This window comes from Sciurus vulgaris, assembly GCF_902686455.1.
Source record: "Sciurus vulgaris genome assembly, chromosome: 1".
In the NCBI taxonomy this organism is placed as follows: domain Eukaryota; kingdom Metazoa; phylum Chordata; class Mammalia; order Rodentia; family Sciuridae; genus Sciurus; species Sciurus vulgaris.
The window spans coordinates 76876940-76902771 of record NC_136461.1 but is presented as its reverse complement, the minus strand read 5'-3'; the positions used below and the strand labels follow the sequence as shown (position 1 = coordinate 76902771).

The following is a 25832-nucleotide window of genomic DNA, read 5'->3' as shown; positions in this document are numbered from 1 at the left end:
TTCATTCCTAGTGTGCAGATTTTGTTGAATCCATAACCTAATGGGCCCATTTGCTTTTTATAAATATCATTTAATTTCCATCTAATTTGACATTTAGTGAATTCACATTTTTTATTCTTGGTAGTGTCTCATTTAGCAAACAAAAAATAATCCAGGTTTGACTTATAATTTTCCTTACATTAACACTATAATTATTCTGAAGAACTTAGGCTCAACTGAAGGAAACTCCTTGATAAAGTCCACTCAAGTAATAACTATTAGAGCTGATAATTTTGATGGCACTAGATGCATTTGAATATTTAATAAATAATTAAAAATTGAATATATGTGACATTCCTATGCAACATTATTCTTACATATTCTGAGGATTAAAAAATAAGCAGTTGTCATATGAAGGCATTTTAATATAGTGAAAATAAAAAATGTACCAGGAGATGCATGGGATGAATAATTAGACACATAGTTCTCCATTTATTATATTAAACTTTTATTTATTATATTTATTATTATAAACTTTTACCTCAAAATAAATGAGAGTGAAATCTCCTATGCTATGCCTTCTCCTTAGTTTCACCCAAGTGACATTGGCTTTATCTCTCTGTCTCTCTGTCTCTCTCTGTCTATCTCTCTCTCTTCCTGTGCGAGTGAGAGAGATACAATGTTATATGCATTTTAATCCTCATCCATGGCAGTAAGTTATAGAGAACTGGATCCTTCTCAATTAATACAGTCTGTAAATGAATTCTTAAAATTCCGACATTCCCCTGCATCCCCACCTCTTTGTGTGTTTATGTGTTTGAGAATGGATCTCACTATGTCCCCCACTGGTCTCAGCAGCTCAAGTGGTTCCTTTGGTCTCCGTTCAAGCCTCACTCCAGAGCTTCTCCCTCCCCTCCTTCCAGCCCCTATTCCCATCACCTTTCTAATCCTGGAAATAAAAGTACAGGAAAGTCACACTGGTGCACTTAACAGCATGTTTTGTTGTATGATGGTCATTTTAAAGCTACTGCAAGTTATTAATCAAAGAACTTATAGGATAGTCAGTGTCTTCAACATTTTTGAGTTTTTTCTGCCAGGTGGTTGCTGTAACATACCACAGAGAAGTAGATTTTCATATTATACCGGATTATTATTATTATTATTATTCTCCTTCTCCTTCATCTCCTGCTCCTTCTCCGACTTCTACTTCTTCATGTGTTTCACATTGTTGTGTGATCACTCCCATTAAACATCCCCAGCACCTTTTCAACAGTCCAAACCTAAAATCTGTACCTTTTGAATAGTGATTCCCCATTCCTCCTCCACATAGCACATAGTATGTATTAGGCTATGCCAGGTACCTCATATAAATGGGGTCATATATTTGTCTTTCTGTGTCTGGTTTACACTTAGCATCAAAATTCATCCACATTGGGCGTGTGTCAGGGCTTCACCTCTTTTTATGGCTGATAGCACTCCACTGTATGGAATAGCATACTTTGTTAATCCATTTATCTATCAATGGAAATTTGGGTGTTTCCACACTTTGACTCTTGTGAATAATGCTGTCATGGTAATTCATGTACAGTTCTCTTGGTTCAAGTCCTCGATTTCAATGCTTTTATTTTTTTCTTTTTTTGTATGCATGTGTTGTATATACTCAAGAGTAGAATTGTTGGGTCAAATGTTAATGTTATGTTTCATTTTTTGAGGAATCACCAGACTTTTACCCACTTTGTGTTCCTACTACCAATGCTAAATGTTCTAATTTCTCCACATCCTAACACTTGTTTTCTGTTTTGTTTTATTTTTTGATAGTAGCCATCCTCATGGATGTGAAGTGACACTTTATTGTGGTGTTGATTTGCATTTCATTAGTGTTAATGCATAATTAAAATGCAGCCAGGGCTGAAAAATAATTGTGCTAGCAAAACCAGGTAGCCCTTAAAAATAACCTTTTCCTTGCTTAAACTCCAAAATTAAGAAAACTTAACTAGAGCAATTCCATATAAATGCTTATTTAAGAGACAATCCAAACTTAACATTGTCTATGAATAAGCAACCCACTAACATGGTTATATGAGTAAAAACTTTCAAAGAAAGTAATGCAAAATTAGGAGTTTTGTAACTACAAATATAATGATGATGTTGCTACATCATTTCAAATAATTTCTTTACATAGCTTTTACAGTTTCCTAGTAAATTCTTGACTCTGACACTTGGTCAACAGAACACAGACACCAACACCCATACTGTTTTTCAATCTGTTCCTCAATTCATGAAAAACATATTATTCAAATAAACTCTTTAAAATGTTATTGTGCCTTAGATTTTTCTTTTATACTATTGATTAGCTATGCGGAACATGTTTTCATGCTATTTAGGATAAACCTTGCCATTTGAGGGGAATGGACTGGGAATGGGCAAGCTCACACCATGGAATTTCTACCTATATGGGTGCAGTTTTGTCTCATTTGACTTTTTCCCTCTTTTTCAAAGTTCCTATAAGATTACTGTAACCATTAAAGCTTTTTTTCCTAATGTCTCCTTTGAGGAAATGAAGGCTTTGAACTTCCATTTTTAGTTCAATTTTCTACATTCTTAATCCTGCCTATATGACTTAATCAGTAAGCCTTTGTGAAATTCACTTATTTCAATTGAAAAGTGAGTGTAATGTTTTCTAATTTGCAGCACTTTTAAATATCAATGAGGTTAGATACACAGCTTATCATAGGCCTCCTATGTAATAATGCCTTGGAATTTATTATTACTAATGAAACAGAACTTCAGAGAAGATAATTCCCAGTGTCATTAGAGGTTTGGGGGAATGATGGAGGAGACTTGCTGCAGTCTGCCCATATTCAGTTATGTATTGTCCCATACAAAGTGCAGAAGGCTCATCAGTCCTAAATTGATAGTGCAGAGAATAACTTTGCAATTCCATTTTTCCTGGGATGCTCTTCCAGGTAAGCAGGTTGCTATGGCTTCTGGACCAAAAATGTCCGCCCCCCCCCCCCATTTGTCTGGTGGGAAACAGAACTGAACAGCTGATAGTGAACCAGCAAGCTGTACAGATTCTTGAGGAGATTTCCCAACCAGTAGTAGTAGTGGCCATTGTTGGACTGTACCGCACAGGAAAATCTTACTTGATGAATCGTCTGGCAGGACAGAACTGTGGTGAGTGGTGTCCTGGGTAGGACAAGTTGCTTTATTCCAAGTGAATCTCAGCTTCTTTGTCTGAATTCCCATTCCATGAAGAGAGGACTCCACTTCTCTCAGTAAAGAAAACTTGTCATCCTAAGTCTCACAGCCAAATTACTACTTTACTGTAATCTCTGCCGTCAATATTCTTTTCTTTACCCACATTAAGGAAATCCTCCCGTACTTATGACCAGTATCATATCTTTTCTTACATCCTGTGTGTCTCTCCTCTCACACAACAAATTCTTTTTCTGCCTAATATTTTCAACAATATGTAAAGATCTTTATTGTCATCTTCAAGACCCTTTCTTGATTTCACATTTCATTGTATCTGTGAACTGTTTATTTCTTGCTTTGTCTTTGTTTTCAGTCATTTTTCAATATAAAAAGTATTATCCCAGTTTCTTTTTCTATCTTTTATCTTCTCACATCTCTCTTCTGTCAACTGCTCTGTGATGTAGAGCCACGCAATTCTTCCAAGACACTCTTGCAGACTTCCCATTTTTGTCTCATTCAGGATGATTTTGCCTCCTACTTGAGAATGTCATCACTCTCATGTTTCATGACCTCTACTGTTTGAAATAGGTGACTTGCAAAGTAAGACATTCTTGAGGAAGTAGAGAATGCACCATCTTGGCTGCTGGGGTACTTACAATCCAAGACTTCCGACTGTGTGCCATAGGCTGCTTAGAAGATCTGCTCTCAGCGTATGTTGCTCTCTCCTCTTCCCTTGCAGGCTTCCCTCTGGGCTCCACCATACAATCTGAAACCAAGGGCATCTGGATGTGGTGTGTGCCCCACCCCACCAAGCCAAATCACACCCTGGTCCTTCTGGACACTGAGGGTCTGGGTGATGTGGAAAAGGTGAGGCAGGATGTCTCAGATCCTCTGTCTTCTGGATTTTCTCCTTATCTCTTATGACCCTGTACAATTTAACTGCTTTGATCTTTTTGTGAAATCTGGAAACTGAACTATAGTGAATGAAGCAAATTAGTTGCTTGAATGTTACTGAAACTGGTCTCAAAAATCAGGATGAGGTCCTTGTTCCCTGAGTGTCGAAGACTAAATACCAGAAAGTCGTATATAAAGGATAGAACAAAAACAGACTTCTCCCAGGGAGTGGGGCGAGAAAAGAGGATTCAGAGCTGGCATTTGTGGGAGGGGGTGAATCCTACCCTTTTACAGATTTCAGATTTTCTTTCTTCTCATATCTTCTTCTGTTACCTTACCTATGTGACCAAATGGTGGGAATGATCCAAAGGTGAGAATGGAGTCACCCAGAGGTACTCATTAACAAGTTCTTCCTGAGAGGAATAATTTCCTGGAGGCACGGTAACTCTGGCAACAGGTTATGAAGAGGGGGAATTGTTCTGGAGGTTTTAGTATTTTATTTCCTTGTGAATTAGCCCCCATTTTGTCCCACAGGATCTTCTATCCTCACTGCCTGCACGTTTGTTCTCATTACTTAGAGATGATGCTGTGGTATACTAGATAGGATACTTTATTTCTTGATGCTGAGGTGAATGCTTGGATTCTATATAAAAAAAGCTTATTGATCAGTTAAGTTCCAGACTTCTGGGCTCAGTAGATATGCATTACTGAACAAAGTAAAGACTCTGTCCTCAAGAATACCCTGCAGTCCCATTGCACAGACCACATCTATGCTTCGAATTATAGAGCCTGGGAAATAAATAGGTTGGAGAGAGGAAGACCCCATGCTGTTGTGCAATGCCAGACCCCTGTCAGTTCCATGGGGAAATCTATGGCTGGGATACACCTTTTGAGGGATCCTGTGTTGAGACATGGGCTTTCAGTCTTTATCCCCAGTTCTGTCTAGTCCTTGGAGGTCTGCCTTCAAAGTCTTCTCATTAAGAGTGCTGACATCTGAGGGCTGTCATCCTTCTGCACCTCCAATAGCTGGGGATAACTTCTTTAACCTTGAAAAGTGATCAGAACTGCACATCCTAGCTTCCACCACATAGACCTAAGTATAAGAGGGAATTGATATGAGGGTAGAGCAGTATGGGATTCATCTCTGGGGTGTGAGGAAATACTCCTGATCCACCTTTCAAGCTTATGAAGTGCAGTGTACATTTGGGGGTTGGAATTAGTAGAGTCAGGTTTACATTTTTATGGTGAAGTTTATCAGCAACCCACAGAGCATTCTCCAAGTCTGAGAAATCATGACTATGCTGGTTCTGTCAAAGCATGTTTTTGTCTGATAATATACATTTTAGTTTTTTCTTTAATATTTTTTATATTGGAGACCAGAGGTTAGGTAGATTAGAAAATGGGGAATAGAGGGGTAAGAAAGGAGGGGGGATATGGAAAGGAATGACAGCAGAATGAATCAGACATGATTTTCCCATGTTCATATATGAAATCATCACAGTGAATTCCACCATTAGGTCCATCCACAAAAATTGGATCCTAATTAGAAAAAAATATATCCCATTATATAATTATATCAAAATGAATTCTCCTGTCAAATATAACTAAAAGATCTAATAAACTAAAAACAACAGTATGTTACCTGAGGCATCTGTCTTTTATGTCTCACTTTGAGAATTATTTGAGAATAGTGTCTAAATTTCCATATGCTCCTTTTCTGCACAAGGAGGAATATAATACTCTCTGATTACTTTGTATCACCTATTTTGAAATGGCATTGACAATTAAAATTTATATGTATTTAAACTGTGCAACTTGATGCTTTGATATGCATGGCGAATTGACCAGTACAATCCACAGCTTTCTTTTACTTTTGTAGAGACAACACTCCAGACAGCTTCTTGCAAAATTCAACTATTTGATATGGTAATAGCTGTGATCACCATGCTGCAACTTAGACCTCCAGAACTTATTTATCTTGCGTAACTGAAACTTTGTACCTTTTGGTCAGTATCTTCCTGCTTTTCCCCACCCACCAGACCCCAGAACACACCATTCCATTTTCTGCAGCAATGGATTTGTCTATTTGACCATTTTAGACCACACCTAAGTAAGATAATGCAGTATTTTCCTTTTTGTATTGGGGCTATTTCACTAGGCACAATGCTCTCAAGGTTCATTCATGTTATTGCAAATGGCAAGATTTCCTTACTTTTTAAAGTTAACCTTCTAAGTTTCCTTTTTTTTTTTATCCATTCACCTATTCATACACATTTAGATTATTTCTTTATATTGGTTATTGTGAATAGTGCTTCACAAAAACGTGGAAAGGCAGCTATCTCTTTGGAATACTGATTTAACTTCCTTTGGATCTCTATATTGAAGTAAGATTTCTGGATCTCAGTGTATTTCTATTTTTCATATTTCAAGGAAACTCCAGAATGTTTTCTATACTAGCTATGCCAATTTGCATCCCAACCAACAGAATACTAGGGTTCTCTTTCTTCATTATTCTCATCTACATTTGTTATAATTTGTCTTTCCTATAATAGCCATCCTGACAGGTATGATATATATCTCATTTGGTTTTGACCTGCATTTCCATGATGATTTGTGCTGTTGAATATCTTCATATTTCTATTGGACATTTGTATGTATGCTTTTCAAAAATATATACTCAAGTCCTCTGCTTCTTTGTATTGGTTACTTGATTCACATTGCTATTGAGTTATATGAATTCCTTACATCTTTTGAATATTAACTCTCTTGCCAATATGGTTTGCAGATTATTTTTTCAGTCTGCAGTTGCTATTTCACATAGTTGGGTGTTTCCTTAGATGGCAAGCTATCTTGTTGGATGCTGTCCACTTGTCTACTTTTGCTTTTGTTGTCTGTGTTTTTCATGTCATGTTGATAAATGTCATTGCCAGACCAGTATCAAGAAGTTTTTTTCTATGTATAGACCATGTGTAGATTAGAAAACTATAAATATGGTTTAGAAGAATCCTTTGATTACAGTACAATGGGAATCACCACCCAAGATACAAGCTCGACACCTTTGTGGGCTAATTTCCCATAAAGGAAAATCTCGTATTTCCATAACTACAAAACACACCTTTATCCCTGTGAAGCGCTTCACAAATGCGCTGTTGGTCATAAGGGGGATCATGGAGCATTCCATTTTTTGAAAAGCAACTCAAAGCATGGACTCTTCTAAACCATATTTATAGCTTTCTAATCTACACATAGTCTATACATAGATGCATATTTTACCCTCCAGCTGGCTAGAGATTTATTTGTTGTAAATGCTGTATAGATTTGTTTTTCCTTTCTTTACTTATCCTGGTTTGGGATTTTTTTTTAAATGAATGTATGCTGATTTAGCAAGTATGAAAATAATCTTCTGTAGACTGAGCTGCCCCTCCTGCTGCAACCACGTGGCCTGTGCTGTCACGAGATATAGGATGGTGGCACCACCGTTGCATTCCCAATGGACTCATGCACCTCCTGGGTGGTTTTTGTTTTTTTTTCAGGGTTTGAGGGGGGTTTTGTTTGTTTGTTTGCTTCTTTTCCAGAGTGTGGAAAGTCTACAGTGCAGAAAGGCTTTAACCTGCCAATTGATTTTAAATACTTCCTCCTGTGCAGGGCTGTACGCATCCTGCCAAGCTGCGTTATATACTGTACTGTGTACAATAAAGAAGTTTGCTTTTTGTTTAAAAAAAAGAAAAAGAAGAAGAAGCTTTTTTTCCTATGGAAAAAGGACAGCATCTTGCTTTTATGGTTTCACCTCATTTTATAGTTTAAAGTCTTTCTTTTTTCACTAGTTAGCTGAAAATTTCCCACCCTGCTAACCACCACTCCACCCTGTGAGTGCAACTCCTTTGGGTTCCACATATAAATGAGGTCAGGTGATATCTTTCTGTGCCTTTCTTATTTCACTTAGTTTACTGTCCTACAGGTTCATTTATTATCACAAATGACAGGATTTCCCTATTTTTGTTGTTGTATAAAGCATCCTGGTGTGTATAATTACATTTTCCTTGTCCTTTCTTCCACCTTTCTTCCACACTTAGACTGATTCCGTGCCTTGGCTGTTGTGAATGGTAGAGATGTCCCTTAGATATACTTACTTCATTTCCTTTGCACATACACACAGTAGTGGGATTACTGGATCCAATTTCAGGTTTTACATGTAAGTCTCAAATCTGTTAGATGATTTAATCACTTTTCTGCTAGTGGATATCGAGTCTTTCTCACATCCTTGTGGAAGAGATTAGTTTTTCCTCATTTTGTGTTCTTGGCATTGTTATCCAAGATTAGTTGACTGTGAATGTATGAGTTTATTTCTGGGATCTCTTTTCTATTCCAAGATTCCGTATACCTGTTCTGACCGTATCATCTGTATTATTGTTAGGATCATTGTAGCTCTCTAACTCATCTCCAATAGGAAAGCATGATGCCTCCAGCTTTGTTCTTCTTACTCCAGTCAACCTTCAGTGTCTTTCATGATTTTGTGTGAATGATAGAATTTTTCTCTTTATTTCTTTTTTTTTTATTGTAACCAAATGGGATACATGTTGTTTTTCTGTTTGTACATGGCGTAAAGGCATACCATTTGTGTAATCATAAATTTACATAGAGTAATGTTGTTTGATTCATTCTGCTATTTTTTCCCTTCCCCCCACCCCTCCCACCCCTCTTTACCCTCTATACAGTACTTCCTTCCTCCATACTTGCCCCCCTCCCTAACCCTAACTCTAACCCTAACACTAACCCTTCCCTCCCCCTCATTATGTGTCATCCTCCACTTATTAGCGATATCATTCGTCCTTTGGCTTTTTGAGATTGGCTTATCTCACTTAGCATGATATTCTCCAATTTCATCCATTTGCCTGCAAATGCCATAATTTTATCATTCTTTATGGCTGAGTAATATTCCATTGTATATATATACCACAGTTTCTTTATGCACTCATCAATTGAAGGGCATCTAGGTTGGTTCCACAGTCTGGCAATTGTGAATTGAGCAGCTATGAACATTGATGTGGCTGTGTCTCTGTAGTATGCTGATTTTAAGTCCTTTGGGTATAGGCCAAGGAGTGGGATAGCTGGGTCAAATGGAGGGTCCATTCCAAGTTTTCTAAGGAATCTCCACACTACTTTCCAGAGTGGCTGCACTAATTTGCAGCCCCACCAGCAATGTATGAGTGTACCTTTCTCCCCACATCCTCGCCAACACCTGTTGTTGCTCGTATTCTTGATAATCGCCATTCTAATTGGGGTGAGATGGAATCTTAGGGTGGTTTTGATTTGCATTTCTCTTATTACTAGAGATGGTGAACATTTTTCCATATGTTTGTTGATTGCTTGTAGATCTTCTTCTGTGAAGTGTCTATTCATTTCCTTAGCCCATTTGTCGACTGGATTATTTGAATTCTTGGAGTAGAGTTTTTTGAGTTCTTTATAGATTCTGGAGATTAGTGCTCTATCTGAAGTATGATTGGCAAAGATATTCTCCCATTCTGTAGGCTCTTTCTTCGCATTGCTGATAGTTTCCTTTGCTGAGAGAAAGCTTTTTAGTTTGAATCTATCCCAGGGGTTGATTCTAGCTTTTATTTCTTGTGCTCTGGGAGTCCTGTTAAGGAAGTCTGATCCTAGACCAACAAGGTGAAGATTTGGACCTACTTTTTCTTCTATAATCTGCAGGGTCTCTGGTCTGATTCCGAGGTCCTTAATCCATTTTGAGTTTAGTGTCGTGCATGGTGAGAGATATGGGTTTAGTTTCATTCTGTTGCATATGGATTTCCAATTCTCCCAGCACCATTTGTTGAAGAGGCTATCTTTTCTCCATTGCATATTTTTGGCACCTTTGTCTAGTATGAGAAAATTGTATTTATTTGGGTTTGTGTCTGTGTCCTCTATTCTGTACCATTGATCTACCTTTCTATTTTGGTACCAATACCATGCCGTTTTTGTTACTATTGCTTTGTAGTAGAGTTGAAGATCTGGTATTGCAATACCCCCTGTTTCACTCTTCCTGCTAAGGATTGCTTTAGCTATTCTGGGTTTCTTATTCTTCCAGATGAATTTCATAATTGCTTGCTCTATTTCTGTAAGGTACATCATTGGGATTTTAATTGGAATTGCATTGAATTTGTATAGCACTTTAGGTAGTATGGCCATTTTGACAATATTAATTCTTCCTATCCAAGAACATGGAAGATCTTTCCATCTTCTAAGGTGTTCTTTAATTTCTTTCTTTAGTGTTGTATAGTTCTCATTGTAGAGGTCTTTCACCTCTTTTGTGAGATTGATTCCCAAGTATTTTATTTTTTTCGAGGCTATTGTGAATGGGGTAGTTTTCCTAATTTCTCTTTCTGAAGATTCATCACTTATGTATAAAAATGCGTTGGATTTATGAGCATTGATCTTGTAACCTGCTACTTTACTGAATTCACTTATGAGTTCTAAGAGTTTTCTGGTGGAATTTCCAGGTTCCTCTAAATATATAATCATGTCATCAGCGAACAGGGATAGTTTGAGTTCCTCTTTCCCAATTCGTATCCCTTTAATTTCTTTGGTTTGCCTAATTGCTCTGGCCAGAGTCTCAAGAACGATGTTGAATAGAAGTGGTGAAAGAGGGCATCCCTGCCTTGTTCCAGTTTTTAGGGGGAATGCTTTCAGTTTTTCACCATTTAGAATGATATTAGCCATGGGCTTAGCATAAATGGCCTTTACAATGTTAAGGAATGTTCCCACTATCCCTATTTTTTCTAGTGTTTTGAGCATGAAGGGGTGCTGTATTTTATCAAATGCCTTTTCTGCATCTATTGAAATAATCATGTGATTCTTGACTTTAAGTCTATTGATATGGTGAATGACATTTATTGATTTCCTGATGTTGAACCAACCTAGCATCCCTGGGATGAAACCCACTTGATCATGGTGCACTATCTTTTTAATATGTTGTTGTATGCGATTTGCTAAAGTTTTGTTGAGAATTTTTGCGTCGATGTTCATTAAGGATGTTGGTCTGAAATTTTCTCTCCTTGATGTGTCTCTGTCTGGTTTAGGTATCAGTGTGATATTGGCTTCATAGAATGAGTTTGGGAGGGTTCCCTCCTCTTCTATTTCATGGAATACTTTGAGAAGTATTGGAATGAGCTCTTCTTTAAAGGTTTTGTAGAACTCGGCTGAGAACCCATCCGGACCTGGGCTTTTCTTTGTTGGTAGGCTTTTGATGACCTCTTCTATTTCATTGCTTGAAATTGATCTATTTAAATTGTGTATGTCCTCCTCGTTCAGTTTAGGCAATTCATATGTCTCTAGAAACCTGTTGATGTCTTCGAGGTTTTCTGTTTTGTTGGAGTATAGATTTTCAAAATAGCATCTAATTATGTTTTGTATTTTAATCCTGTCTGTTGTGATATTTCCTTGTTCATTCCGAATTTCAGTGATTTGAGTTTTCTCTCGTCTTCTCTTTGTTAGTGTGGCTAAATGTTTATCAATTTTGTTTATTTTTTTGAAGAACCAACTATTTATTTTGTCAATTTTTTGTATTGTTTCTTTTGTTTCAATTTCATTGATTTCAGCTCTGAGTTTAACTATTTCCTGTCTTCTACTACTTTTGGTGCTGTTCTGTTCTTCTTTCTCTAGGGCTTTGTGCTACAGTGTTAGGTCGTTTATTTGTTGAGTTTTACTTCTTTTATTAAATGCGCTCCATGAAATAAATTTCCCTCTAAGTACTGCTTTCATAGTGTCCCAGAGATTTTGATATGATGTTTCTTTGTTCTCATTTACCTCTAAGAATTTTTTAATTTCCTTCCTAATATCTTCTGTTATCCATTCATCATATAATAGCATATTGTTTAATCTCCAGATGTTGGAATAGTTTCTGTGTTTTACTCTTTCATTTATTTCTAACTTCAATCCATTATGATCTGATAGAATACAAGGTAGTGTCTCTATCTTCTTGTATTTGCTAACATTAGCTTTGTGGCATAATATATGGTCTATTTTAGAGAAGGATCCATGTGCTGCTGAGAAGAAAGTGTATTCGCTCTTGGTTGGATGGTATATTCTATAAATGTCCGTTAAGTCTAAATTATTGATTGTGTTATTGAGATCTATAGTTTCTTTGTTCAATTTTTGTCTGGAAGATCTCTCCAGTGGTGAGAGAGGCGTGTTAAAATCACCTAGTATTATTGTGTTATGGTCTATTTGGTTTGTGAAATTGAGAAGGATTTGTTTGACATACATGGATGAGCCACTGTTGGGGGCATAGATGTTTATGATTTTTATATCTTGCTGATTTATGCTTCCCTTAAGCAGTATGAAATGACCTTCTTTATCCCTTCTGACTAACTTTGGCTTGAAGTCCACATTATCGGAAATGAGGATGGATACTCCAGCTTTTTTGCTGAGTCCATGTGCATGGTATGTTTTTCCCCATCCTTTCACCTTTAGTCTATGGGTATCTTTTTCTATGAGGTGAGTCTCTTGCAGGCAACATATTGTTCGATCTTTCTTTTTAATCCAATCTGCCAGTCTGTGTCTTTTGATTGATGAATTCAGGCCATTAACATTCAGGGTTATTATAGAGATATGATTTGGTTTCCCGGTCATTTGGTTAATTTTTTAAATTTTATTTTTTTATTTGTTTGACACAACTTGGTTCCTCCTTTATTTGACAATTCCTTTAGGATAATTCCTCCCTTTGCTGATTTGCTTCTTTGTTTTTCATCTCTTCCTCATGGAATATTTTGCTGAGAATGTTCTGTAATGCTGGCTTTCTTTTTGTAAATTCTTTTAGCTTTTGTTTATCATGGAAGGATTTTATTTCATCGTCAAATTTGAAGGTAAGTTTTGCTGGGTATAAGATTCTTGGTTGGCATCCATTTTCTTTCAGGGCTTGAAAAATGTTGTTCCAGGCCCTTCTAGCTTTTAGGGTCTGGATTGAAAAATCTGCTGATATCCGTATTGGTTTCCCCCTGAATGTAATTTGGTTCTTTTCTCTCACAGCCTTTAAAATTCTGTCTTTATTTTGTATGTTCGGTATTTTCATTATAATGTACCTTGGTGTGGGTCTGTTGTAATTTTGTGTATTTGGAGTCCTATAAGCCTCTTGAACTTGATTTTCCATTTCATTCTTCAGATTTGGGAAATTTTCTGATATTATTTCATTGAATAGGTTGTTCATTCCTTTGGCTTGTTTCTCTAGGCCTTCCTCAATCCCAATAATTCTTAAATTTGGCCTTTTCATGATATCCCATAGTTCTTGTAGATTCTGTTCATGATTTCTTACCATCTTCTCTGTTTGTTCAACTTTGTTTTCAAGGTTAAATATTTTGTCTTCAATGTCTGAGGTTCTGTCTTCCAGGTGTTCTATCCTATTGGATATGCTTTCTATGGAGTTCTTAATTTGGTTTATTGTTTCCTTCATGTCAAGGATTTCTGTTTGGTTTTTTTTCAATATCTCTAACTCTTTATTGAAATGATCTTTTGCTTCCTGTATTTGCTCTTTTAACTGTCAATTGGTGCGATCAATCAATGCTTGCATTTGCTCTTTCATCTCATCATTCAGTGCGTGCATTTGCTCTTTCATCTCATCGTTTGCTTCTCTGATCATTTTAATTATGTACATTCTGAACTCCTTTTCTGTCATTTCTTCTGCCATGCTGTCACTGGGTTTTATTGATGTAACATCTAGATTTGTTTGCAGCATTTTCCTTCCTTGTTTTCTCATATTGTTCAGGTATCAGAGGACCGCTGAGATATTGCAGATTTCCTCTATTGACTTACAATGTCCCTGAAGATTTCTATATATATCCCCCCTTAGCCTTCAGTAGGCTGAAGTCTTGGAGGAAGTTGATAATGCGGTGCTCCACAAGGAAGCTGCCTCTCTAGGAGTGGTGGCCTTCAGGTGGGGTATAATCCCTGCTAGTGGGCAGAGGTTCCTCCACTTGTTGAACAATGGTCATCCAAAGGGGACCTAGGCTGTGGGCTGAGGCAAGGCCTGTTTGGGCCTGAGTCTCTGGTTTTACCGTCCTTGTGGGGAAACCTCACCCAGCAGGGAAGACTCACCCGGTGGGGAGGTCTCGTTGGTCAGTTCCCTCCTAGAGGTTCCCCTCAATTTACAGCTACCACCTGGGCTGGGCTGCCTTTCTCTGCAAAGTTCCCAGGTGCCCAGCCCTACCTCCTGGGCCTGGGAGCCTCACCCTTTGCAGATGACTCTCCTTAGGCTGCCCTTCCTCAGAGAATCTGCCCGCAGGCCTGGAACCTTCGCTCTGCCCTAAGCCTGTCTCTGTGCGGCTCTTCCACCAAGAAGCCTCCTAGATCCTGGGACCCTGCTCTGCACCTAATTGCCTGGCTATGCGGCCCCTCCTCTGAGCAGCCACCTGGGGCCCTGTAGAATCTCTCTGAATCCCAGACACCCGCCACACGCCTCTTCCTCCAGACAGCCGCCCAGCATTCTGGTGCGGTCACTAGGAGTCCAAGAAACTCACTGCGTGCCTCCACCTCCACCAACCACCCGTAGCCCTGGGCAATCAATCACTCTGAGTCGAAGTGACCCTCCCCGTTCCTCCTCCTTCTCCAGATAACCCCCGGGGTGTTCAGGAGCGGTCGCTCTGAGTGGCTCTGAGTCCACGTGACCCGCAGCACGGGTCCTCTGGGCAACCGCCCGGAGCTCTGGTGCGGCCACTCAAGACCAAGCGACCCACCACGCTTCTTCTCCAGGCAGCCCCCCTGTGTTCAGGAGCTGTCACTTTAACTCCAAACAACTCACCACTCGCCTTCTCCTCTGAGCAGCCGCCTGGAGCGCTAATGCAGTCACTGCGAGTCCAAATGTCCCGCCGCGCTCCTCCTCCTCCTCCTCCTTCTCCTCCGGGCAGGCCCCGGGGTTCAGAAGTGGTCTGAGTCCAAACAGCTCACCACGCAGCCCCTTCTCTGGCAACCGCCTGTAGCTCTGGTGTAGTCACCCCGAATCCAAGCGGCTGCGCTCCTCTTCCTCCTCCTCGTCCTCAGGGCAGGCCCCGGTGTTCAGAAGTGTCGTTCTGAGTCCAAACAGCTCGCCGCGCAGCTTCTCCTCTGGCAACCGCCTATAGCTCTGGTGCAGTCACTCCGAATCCAAGTGGCCACGCTCCTCCTCCTCCTCGTACTCAGGGCAGGCCCCGGTGTTCAGAAGTGGTCTGAGTCCAAACAGCTCGCCGTGCAGCTTCTCCTCTGGCAACCGCCTGTAGCTCTGGTGCAGTCACTCCAAATCCAAGTGGCCACGCTCCTCCTCCTCCTCCTCAGGGCAGGCCCCGGTGTCCTGAGTCCACACAGCTCTCCTCGCCACTCCTCCCCTGGGCAGCCGCCGGAGCCCCAGTGGTTGCTCCGAGTCCCAGCGCTGTGCCGAGTGGCCTCCTTTACGGCGCTCCCAGCTGTCCGAGTTCACTGCTCCAGCGGGGGGGAGGGGCGTCTCGCCGGCAGTTCTACTTCACAAAGTTTCCTGCGTTCCGGGACCACCGTCCCATCCGGGACGCCTCCCCGGGGGTGAGAGTCACCCGGCTGCTTTGAGTTGATCCCAAGCGTCTCAATATCTCCTCTTTTGAATCCTGAGTCCTGGAGCAACATGAAATGCAGCCACCCTCTAGGCCGCCATCTTGAAACCTCCCTCTTTTTATTTCTTAAGGAATATCATTGGTGTGTTTATAGGCATTTTAAAGCTATTCTCAAACAATGATATATGCTTATCTAAATGGTTTATAATTTGTCACAACATCCACTTCTAAGAAGCACGTGAACAAATTGCTTTTCAAAAATTGGGATCTGGGGGAAAATGAACTGGTTAATCTCCCCACTCAAGATTCTTCTGGACTTAGATCTGTTATTACATTTACTCTGGGGACCAGCATTATACACTTTTTATAGAAGTAATTCCTAGATTAAATTTAGAAAAATGCTGTGATTTACAGAAACAAATCAGCCTGCCCTTTAGTGCCCTTCCTCACCCTGTGTCAGCACCCACCCTCCAGCATTGTTGCCTGCTGCTTGCTCCACAGTCAAAACTAACAGCTCTGTTTTCATTGCAAAGACTCCTGAAACCCACAATGTCTACTTTGGTTTCTGTGGGTCTTTCCACCTGCAGGATAGCCTTTGTTTCTTCTATTAACATTCTGCCATCACTTTAATGGCCAACTCTTGACTTCCAAGAAGTCTTTTCACATATTTTTTCCAACTTTCATAGCTCTGCCCTTTCTTGATCAACTCCCAATTTTTATTTTAATGTGATATCTAGTATCACATTGCACATATTGCTTACATATGTCACTAAGATCTAATTTTTTAGTAAATACTGTCATTTTTGTTATGTTAATTGCATTGCATTAGTATCATGGAAATAACAATTGTCATTATTATTAAATTTGCTTTTTTAAACCTGAGAGCAGGGGAAAATGTTCAGTAGTGAGCTGTGACTATCTAATGAATTGAATTAAATAAAATTTGATTCTCTAACTATGCCTATTATGATATTTTTATGTTTTTATGACCAATGGCTAATAAATATGTGTACAATATAAAAAAGGTAACATCTACTTTTGAATACCCCTATCAAGAACCTGATAGATTTTTGGTTAATAAGCATTTCTTATTGTATCCAAAAATACTTTGATAAAAAAACTTTGAGAAGATGTGTATCATCTAATAATATGAAGAAATTATAATCATAAGAAATATTATAAATACCAAAGCTATCATTACATTCACCTTTGTATTCTTTGCATTGTGAGTACCTTAGTTGAATTTATAAATGAAACAAAATATACAAATTTAAAGAAATAATAATGGTAGAAGGGAGGCCAGTAGTGTGGAGGAAAGGTATCAGGGAGGGAAGGAAAGGAGAAAAGGGGGTACTGGAGGATGAGATTGATAAAATTATGTTATGCGCATGCACAAATATGGCACAATGAATCCCACTATTGCATATAATTATAATGCACCAATAAAAATCATAAAATAGGTCTGATGCATCAAAATGTATAAATGCATTCTACTGTCATGTACAGCTACTTAGAAGAAATAAAAAATTAATAAAAAATTTTAAAAAAGATCTGAATGAATTTCAAAATTTAACCTCTTAAGTCCCTTCTGTAATTGTGCTTCCTAGGGTGACCCTAAGAATGACTAGTGGATCTTTGCCCTGGCTGTGCTTCTCAGCAGCACGTTCATCTATAACAGTGTGGGCACCATCAACCACCAGGCCCTGGAGCAGCTGCAGTATCCTTCCAAGAACTCAACTTCCTGTATTGTTGCACTTAGGGTGAATGAGTTTTAAATCATTGCTTTTTGCCCTGTCACTTACTTCCTTCTGAGAAAAAACAGGGTACTTTTAAGAACTATTTAATAAGGAAATATGGAGATGGTGGGTAGGAATTTCCTCTTGAGTCATTGTCTTTTGCACTGACTTTTAGTCGTTTCTGGGGAAGCATAGGGTACCTAGGGCAAAAGAGGGTGTTTATAAGAAATTTTTAATAGGGAAATATGGAAATGATGTTTTTCCTCAGCCAAGACCTATTTATGTGACAGAGCTGCAAAATTAATCAGGGCAAAGTCCTCCTCAAATCCTCATGAAACAGAAGATTCCACAGAGTTCGTGAGTTTCTTTCCAGACTTTGTCTGAACTGTACGGGATTTCACTCCGGTGCTGAAGATTGGTGATCACCCCATCACAGAAGACCAGTACCTGGATAACGCCTTGAAGCTGATTCAAGGTATCAGAGTGTGGCTTGGGCCATGTGAGGCCTACAAGAGGATGGGATCTGCTGAACAGAGTCCATAATTTCTGGGGTTCCATTTGTGAATCATGGTCTGTAGAAATGGTGACTGGAGTGTAGTTGAAAATCTGCAGGAATTGGAGTATAAGTTACCTTAAGAATAGTAAGGCTTAAAGTAGAGTGAAATTATTCAAAACCAAATTCTTTTTTTCTATAATTTGTACTTTAGCATCCCAATTACAATGGATGCTAAAACTTTCTAGTAACCTGACACTTCTGTACCCTCATTTGGCATCTGCTTTCCTCTGAATACAATTTATCACATAGTTGTTAGACATGTGATTATGAGAAACCCATCTCACAAAACTCCATATACTTCAGCCAGTTAGAGATTCTTCATGAAGAAGCATATAACTTTCTAATACTGTTCTAGTTATTTCATCTACAAAAATAACTTTATATTTTAAATAAACCTGAGAAAGCATATGTCTTTTTGATTTGTATCTTTTCAATATTTATTATAATTTTCAGAACACTTCATTTTGCTTTATATATTATAGCATTTTCTTAATTCCAGCATATTTTTATGCTATAATCTGAAATCAAAATATATTAATGGCATATATGGTTTAATGGCATAATGGCACAGATAGTTTGTATGAAAATTATTTTCAGGGTGGCTAGCTAAAGAATCCTGTGAGAAATATCAATTGTGATTTACTCCTTTTTGCTTTTGTTTATCTACTTTTGCTTTCTAAAAACATTTTTGAAAAAATCTGTAGGCAGAAGAACAAACTGTTAATTCAAATATAGACTTTAATCTCAAAGAAGTCACATGGTTTATAGAGTTGAGATTATCTTAAAGTCATATTTTGGTTACTTTCAGTGTTTGGAGGGTTTGGTTTATTTAGTAAAAATCCCTTATACTATAGATTTGTTACCCTAGTCCTCCTGTTGGACATTAGATCTCTAAAATTCTTCTTTGTACATATCTGCTACTTTATATCCTTTGACCACATCTTCCATGTCCTCCCTACTCTTGGTAACCACTGTTTTATTTGTGTGGTATAACCGTTTCTGTGAAAAATGAATTCTTTTAAGCATGAAAGTAGTTTTCCTTAATGAATCATGGTATCATTCTCAGTATTCCTAATGTTGCCACTTCTGATATTGCTCCATTATCTCTTATTTGTATGTCTTCTGGTCCCACAAACTCCATTTCTATAAGGGATGAAGTAGACCAGAAATTTATGTTTAATCTTCTATCCATTCAGTAAACATAACAACTCTATACTGGTATCATGTTCAAGTCTGGGGATATCAGTCTGCATGGCTTTTTCCACTGGGGTCTAATACTTCCCAAAATATCTTGTCAGAGCTATATCATTAGCACAATTTTGGTGTGCAAAGAAGTATTGAATATTTATATTTTTAAAAATTCTGTGACAATATACAACACTACAGATTTACAGCCCCTGTGGAAAAATCCTTTAGTTCCTAAAGAATTCTCTGTTTTCCCCATCCCTCGGGGGACCATCCCAGTGTCAAAATTTTCAATCAGCCCAGGGAATGCATCAGGAATTTCTTTCCAAAACGGAAGTGTTTTGTCTTTGTCCGGCCAACAAATGACTTAGAACACCTTGTCAATATTGAGAATGTCTCAGAAGACCTACTGGATTCCAAATTCCAGGAACAAACAAATATTTTCTGTTCTTACATATACACCTATGCAAAGACCAAGATCCTCAGAGAGGGAATTGAGGTTACTGGGAATCGTGAGTCTTTGTTTTTATTTCTGTGTGGACTAATATATGTTTAACATACTATACACTGTATTCCCACTACTTATGTTTGATTCTATTTATCTGTATACCTTAAAGATATACAGAATCAAGTATAGTCATAGTAGAAGAAATGTGCATATTTTATTATTATGTAACTTATTAGAGTTTACAGGCTTCTATTCAAATTGCAAAATTTTCTCCTGAATCTGTGATTTCCACAAATCTGAAAAACAATTTTTGTTTGGTAATAGATCATTAACAGGGTATAAAAAACAAATGTATACTATTTTGGGGGGAAGTCTTATATGCTAAATGTACCTTGCAAGGAGGATATGAAATTATTCTGGATATTTAAAGCAGTCCAGATATAAATATTGACTTATAAGTCCTGAAAATCTATGAGAAGCTAAATATGAATATAATCTGATATACGCTGCCTCTTTTTTAACCTTTGTAATATATTTTCCTTTAAGATTTTTTTTAAACTGAAGAATTATGTTTTTCATATATATCTTGGCCTTTGGGATGAAGGTTTATATTTACACTTTTCAACTCTACCTAGAGGACCATATAAATGAAGGATCAACAGGAAAATGAAAGTGAATATTGTAGAAGGAGATAAGGGCATGTGTGTGTGTGATTTTAGAAACATAGTCTGAGAATCTTGGATCTCATTGAACTATAACTTCATATTTAACCCCTACGTTTTCTGGTTCATTAAGGCCTAGGGGCTCTGGTGGTGATGTATGTGAATGCCATCCACAGTGCATCAGTGCCATGTTTGGAGAACGCGGTGACCACTCTGGCCCAGTGTGAGAACTCGGCAGCTGTGCAGAAGGCAGCTGACCACTACAGTGAGCAGATGGCCCAGCGAGTGGAGTTCCCCCCCCACACACTCCAGGAGCTGCTGGAGGTGCACACAGCCTGTGAGAGGGAAGCCATCACAGTCTTCATGGAGCACTCCTTCAAGGATGAAAATCAGGAATTCCAGAAGGAGCTGGTGATAATTGTCCCAGTCACTACCTTTCATGATTGAATCCTCCAGGTGCTTTTATGGACCTCATGTCTCTTCTCTCTCATTCAAGGATAAAGCAGTTTGGGTTCAATGAAGAATTTAGTTTCCCACAACCATATATCCTTCATTCCTGTAAAATTTTGGGCACAATTTTCTCACTGATGTCTCACAAAATCTAAATAGATATCCTTCTGAAGGCTTCTTAAGGATTCTACATAGTGCTTCTATAGGTTGCAAACAGGACTGAACTACCCACAAGTTGCCCCCTTGCTGTGCATACTCTCACCTTCCTAGGAACCAAAGTTTCTCTCACCAGATCCTCTATCCAGGTTTTCGTTCATCTTACGTTACGCCTTGTATCACTGTATCATTGAACATTAATTGAATCACAGGACTCCACAGCTATAGGACACCATGGAGCCTGTGGAATGCAATCCCTTTATCTCACAGATGAGCATCTTGAGGACCTGGGAGGCTAAGAAAATTTCCTGTAGACTCTCAGATGATCTTCAGGGTAGCAATGACTCAAGTTTTGCAATTTCTGATTCATCCCAGGTCTTATTCCACTAAAATTCTTTTCCCAGGATAAATGTAGTTAGATTGATCCACCTATCAGGTTCTTTGAAGTTTTATCTACTCCATTTATGTCTTCCACTGACATCTGTCTATAATTCCATTGCAAAACAATAGAGGAGGAGAAGAAGAACTTGTTGCTGAAGAATGAAGAGAAATCTGAAAAATACTGCCAGGATGAACTGAATAAGATTTCAGAGGCCCTAATGGAAAACATTTCAGCAGGAATTTTCTCCATTACTGGGGGCCACAAGCTCTACATGGAAGCACGGGAAAAGGTTGAACAGGAGTATTGGCAAGTGCCCAGGAAAAGGGTCAAGGTGAGGAGTACAGGGACATGGAGGAGCTTAGAGAATAGTTAAGGGATCTCTTAATTCTGAGGACAGAGCACTACTTGTGAGTGATAAGAAAGCATGTTGCCTTTATCCCCCTCCTCTTCCATAGAGCTGGGCACCATAACCAGGACGTTGTGCAATCTAGACAAGTGCTCTACCACTGAGCTACACCCTGACCCCATTTAGGTTTCTAATGCTCCCCCTTTACTACATATTCCTGAAAGTAGAAATGTTTTCCTCTGTCTCTCATGGATATCAGAAAGCCAGGAAAGACAGAAAATTACATCATTTCTTCCTCCACATTACTTGCAATATGCCAAGAGCTGATGATTCACAAGATTCAGTCAGATTCTTTGCTCTGAGGACTGATCAAATAAGAAAGAGTCAAGTAAATGAACAATTGCATATTGAGTGGTATCACTTATGAGCCAGGGACAACAGGCTACATAGGTGGTGGCAGGAAACACAGTAATGGCACAACTAACATGTCAAACTCTTATTGATTGTAGACAAGGTGATATGCTCTTTCCCTAAGATTTTAATTTAGTCATCCCAAACAACTTTATGTAATATCTCTCCTCGTGTGCACATTTTACACATCTGAAAGGAGAATAGCATAGAGCAGAGGCAGCATTTCACATTGAAAGACAAATACAAGACAACATCAGAGATTCTGGTTTGTATAATTGCACATTATTAGACTGGCCGGAGCCTGGAACATGTGGAGGGAAGGGGCACTGGTAGAGGGGCTGGAGAGGGTAGGAAGCTGGAGGTATGGAGGGCCTCAGCTCACACTGAGGAGCTCGACCACTGTAGGGAGCCACAGTGGAATTTAAATCATAATATGGATCCATTTGTTTTTACAGAAATGGTCTCCCAGTGAAATCTAAGTTCTTTTCTTCTTCTTGGCACCGCAGGCTAGTGATGTCTTCCAGAGGTTCCTGCAATCACAGGCAGCAACAGAGAAATCTATACTGCAGACAGATAATGCCCTCACTGAGGGGGAAAAGACCATTGCAGGTACAGGGGAAAGATTCCACTTTCAGGTGGATTTTTGTAATGTCCTCTGACAGGTCTGACAGGAAGACCTTCCCAAAACTGTGAGCTTCCCTTCTGTGGAATGCATGCCTTGAGTGGGTGAAGAACAAGGGGGAGTGGAGGTCAGACCTCAGCTTGAAGGGCAGGACATTTCCCATTACTTTCTGAAAAACACCCTTGATTGTGGGGACCTGTGTGAATTCTGTGGTTTCCTGTCCTGCCTTTCAAATTTGGTTTAGTCTCTGAGCTGAGGGAGTACAATATTTTTCTTACTTCCCTCTCTAAATCTGTCTTGTGACAGAGGAGCGGGTCAGGAAGGAGGCAGCTGAGAGGGAAAAGGAACTTTCATGACAGCAACTACAGGAAAAGCCGCAACAGATGGAGGCTGAAAAGAGGAGTTTCAAGGAAAACGTAGAGCAACTGAAAAAGAAGCTAGAGGAGGAGAGAGAAGAGCTCTTTAAAAACCAGAACATCATGTTGGAGCACCACCTGATGTTGGGTGTGGTACTGCTCAGTAGTATCTGATTATCCTGGTGCTCCAGAATGAGTAGCAAAGATCACAATCAGCTCACGGAAGGAAGACCATCACCATTTGCTCCTTGTGATTCATTACAAGCCCTAAATAATCATCCCTCCTGCCAATACACACACTTTTTTTTCTTAATCCTATGATTTTTTTTCTCCATATTTGGACTCTTAAAAGTCCTTGGAGATTATACACAGAATTTCAGCTGCCATTTGGGGAGATTTAAAATGGTCTCACAAGTGTCTGGCTAAACAGCTGTACTCAAAATGAGCAGCAATTGGTTTGCATTCCCAAGACCAAGATAACTGCTCCCAACCCAAAACGCTAGGCAGATTCACACCATCATAGAACTCTTAGATATTTCTGAAGTTAAAAGCACAGGGAAGTGACAGCTTCTAAACTTGCTGCAGTGTGTCCAGGTTTATGTAACTGCCTGAGCATGCATATTGCAGGGGAGGAAGTCTCTCATATTCATCTAGATGTTATATGAGGACAGACTTCTAGATTAGATGATGAGTTCCCACCACTCCTATGGTTTGATGACCATGCTGACCTTGCCACCCCACTGGGACTGAGTATCTGTTTGGTCAGACCAGTGACTTTTCTTTTGGGAAGAATGTGAAGAAATTGTTTTCACACCTTGGTTATCACAGCAGCAAAACTCTAATGGTGGACCAATATTAATCAAGTTGGAAACTATGCTTCCCAACAGTGCCTAGGTCTAGACCAGATGGTATTTTTATCTTATAGTATCTTACAATCCATTATCTTACAATAATGGAGAAGACATTCTAGGGGTAAGAGATATTTTACAAAGTTTTGACTAATTGTGATTCTTAAAGATTCAGAATTATAAAATGTTTAAGTTCCTTCTGATGTTTATTTATTGATTTCAGATTCAAAAGGATTTGCTTGAGGAAGGATTTAGGAAGAAATCTGAGGAAATGAATGCAATGATTAATAATCTGCAAAGTAGAATTGAAGCTACAGAAAATGATGATTCTCCCTTGCTTGCAGGAGCTTTGGATACCTTTGCTGATGGGCTGACTACAATATTTTCCGCTCCTGCTAAATTACTTGGTTATGCTGTAAAAGGATTCTCCTGGCTATTTAGATGATTAGTTCTTCTTAAAGAAATCTATAGCTTGTGGTGTATGCTTTTGCCTGTTTTGATGTGCATGTTTTTCATTTTAATGCAATGAAGTTTTACACAACATGAAAAGTACTTTCTAGAAGATATCAGTGCCTGACCCATATTAGATAGACATATTGCATGTACATATTTACAGATGATGTTCATTTTAGGAAACACACATCAGCAATAGTATACATATGCCAGAGGTCCTTTGATGCATTGATTTGAATGGCAAATATTTTATAACTATTGAAATTTTATATATATACATATATATATATAACTGGTACTATATATATATATATATATACACTATATATATATATAACTGGTACTACAAATTTTCATATGTACTGATATTGGAATAGACATGAAAAAAATATCATGGAGTTCTATAAAGCCTAATATAGAATGATTTGAAAGATGTAATGTGAGTTAAAAACAATGTCTGATCACTATTAAAATGCAATTTAAAATATCTCATGAAAGACTAATGAGAAACTAACATCATTGACTCTTTTTGGGAAGAACTGGGTGGAATCAGGGGTTGAAGGGACATGGATCTTTCATTATATTCTTGATTGTTTGACTTAGTAAAGAAAACTTGAATTTAGTTATTTAGAAATAAATTAGAAACTTTAAACTCATAGTGATAATGATAGAAATGAAGTGAATTTGACCACTATATGATGAAATAAGCTCATTATTTCAAGAAATGACATCAGTCAACTCACTGAGGGATGTAAAACTGCTATCTGAGTACTAAAAGGCAAAACATTTGCATCTTAATCCTATTTTCACTGTGGTCTTGTTTTTTAATCACTGTTTGTTTCATAATTGAGCTATGAAATTTTCTGTTCCTTTTGAAATGTCAATTAAATTTCTTATTTCTACTTCCTAATTCTGAATTAAATTTAAGGTATTAGAAGCACAATGACCACATGTTAAGAATTTTCTTGGGCCTGGTGTGGTGGTGCACACTTCTAATCTCAGCAGCTGGGGAGGTTCAGGCAGGAAGATCATGAGTTCAAAGCCAGCCTCAACAACTTATTGATGCACGAAGCAACTTAGTGAGACCCTGTCTCGAAATAAAAAATAAAAATGGGATGGGATGTGACTCCATGGTAAAGCACCCCCAGGTTCAGCTCCTGGTACCTAAAGAAGAAAAAAAAGAATATGCATAGGTGGAGGAATCTTGGCATCCTCGTGATTTCAATAGAGGTATCTCTGGTGGTAAGGCAGAGGGGACAGTGACTTTGCATGACTGGACCCCTCGATGGGAAACTATAGAGCCTGACACATGGTGGCCAGATTTTGACCTGTAACGACTAGAATCAAAGAAGTCACAGGTATAGTAATGAACTTCTGGGCCTGTCCAGGGAAAATTCTGAAGTGGGGAGGGGGGTCTGTTATGGCTTGGATAAGAGGTATCACCTCAAAACTCCTGTGTTAATGCAGGAATATTCAGAGGTGAAATGATTGGATTATGAGAGCTATGACACAATCAGTGGATTAACTTATTTTAACACTTTGTAAGAACTGCTGTATTGGGTAGAAACTGTAGGCAGGTGAGAGTGGTGAGAGGCAGTACATCACTG

At 38.7% G+C, this 25832-nt stretch overlaps 1 pseudogene across 1 annotated transcript; it reads left to right on the top strand.

Annotated features, from left to right (window-relative positions):
* The first annotated feature begins 2941 nt into the window (after positions 1–2941).
* Positions 2942–24458, top strand: LOC306668244 (guanylate-binding protein 6-like; annotated as a pseudogene). Its single transcript, XR_013766909.1, has 10 exons — positions 2942–3156; positions 3917–4044; positions 17222–17357; positions 17643–17835; positions 19371–19603; positions 20335–20627; positions 21320–21520; positions 22453–22555; positions 22875–23077; positions 24005–24458. The product of XR_013766909.1 is annotated as a guanylate-binding protein 6-like (transcript).
* The last annotated feature ends 1374 nt before the right edge of the window (positions 24459–25832 follow it).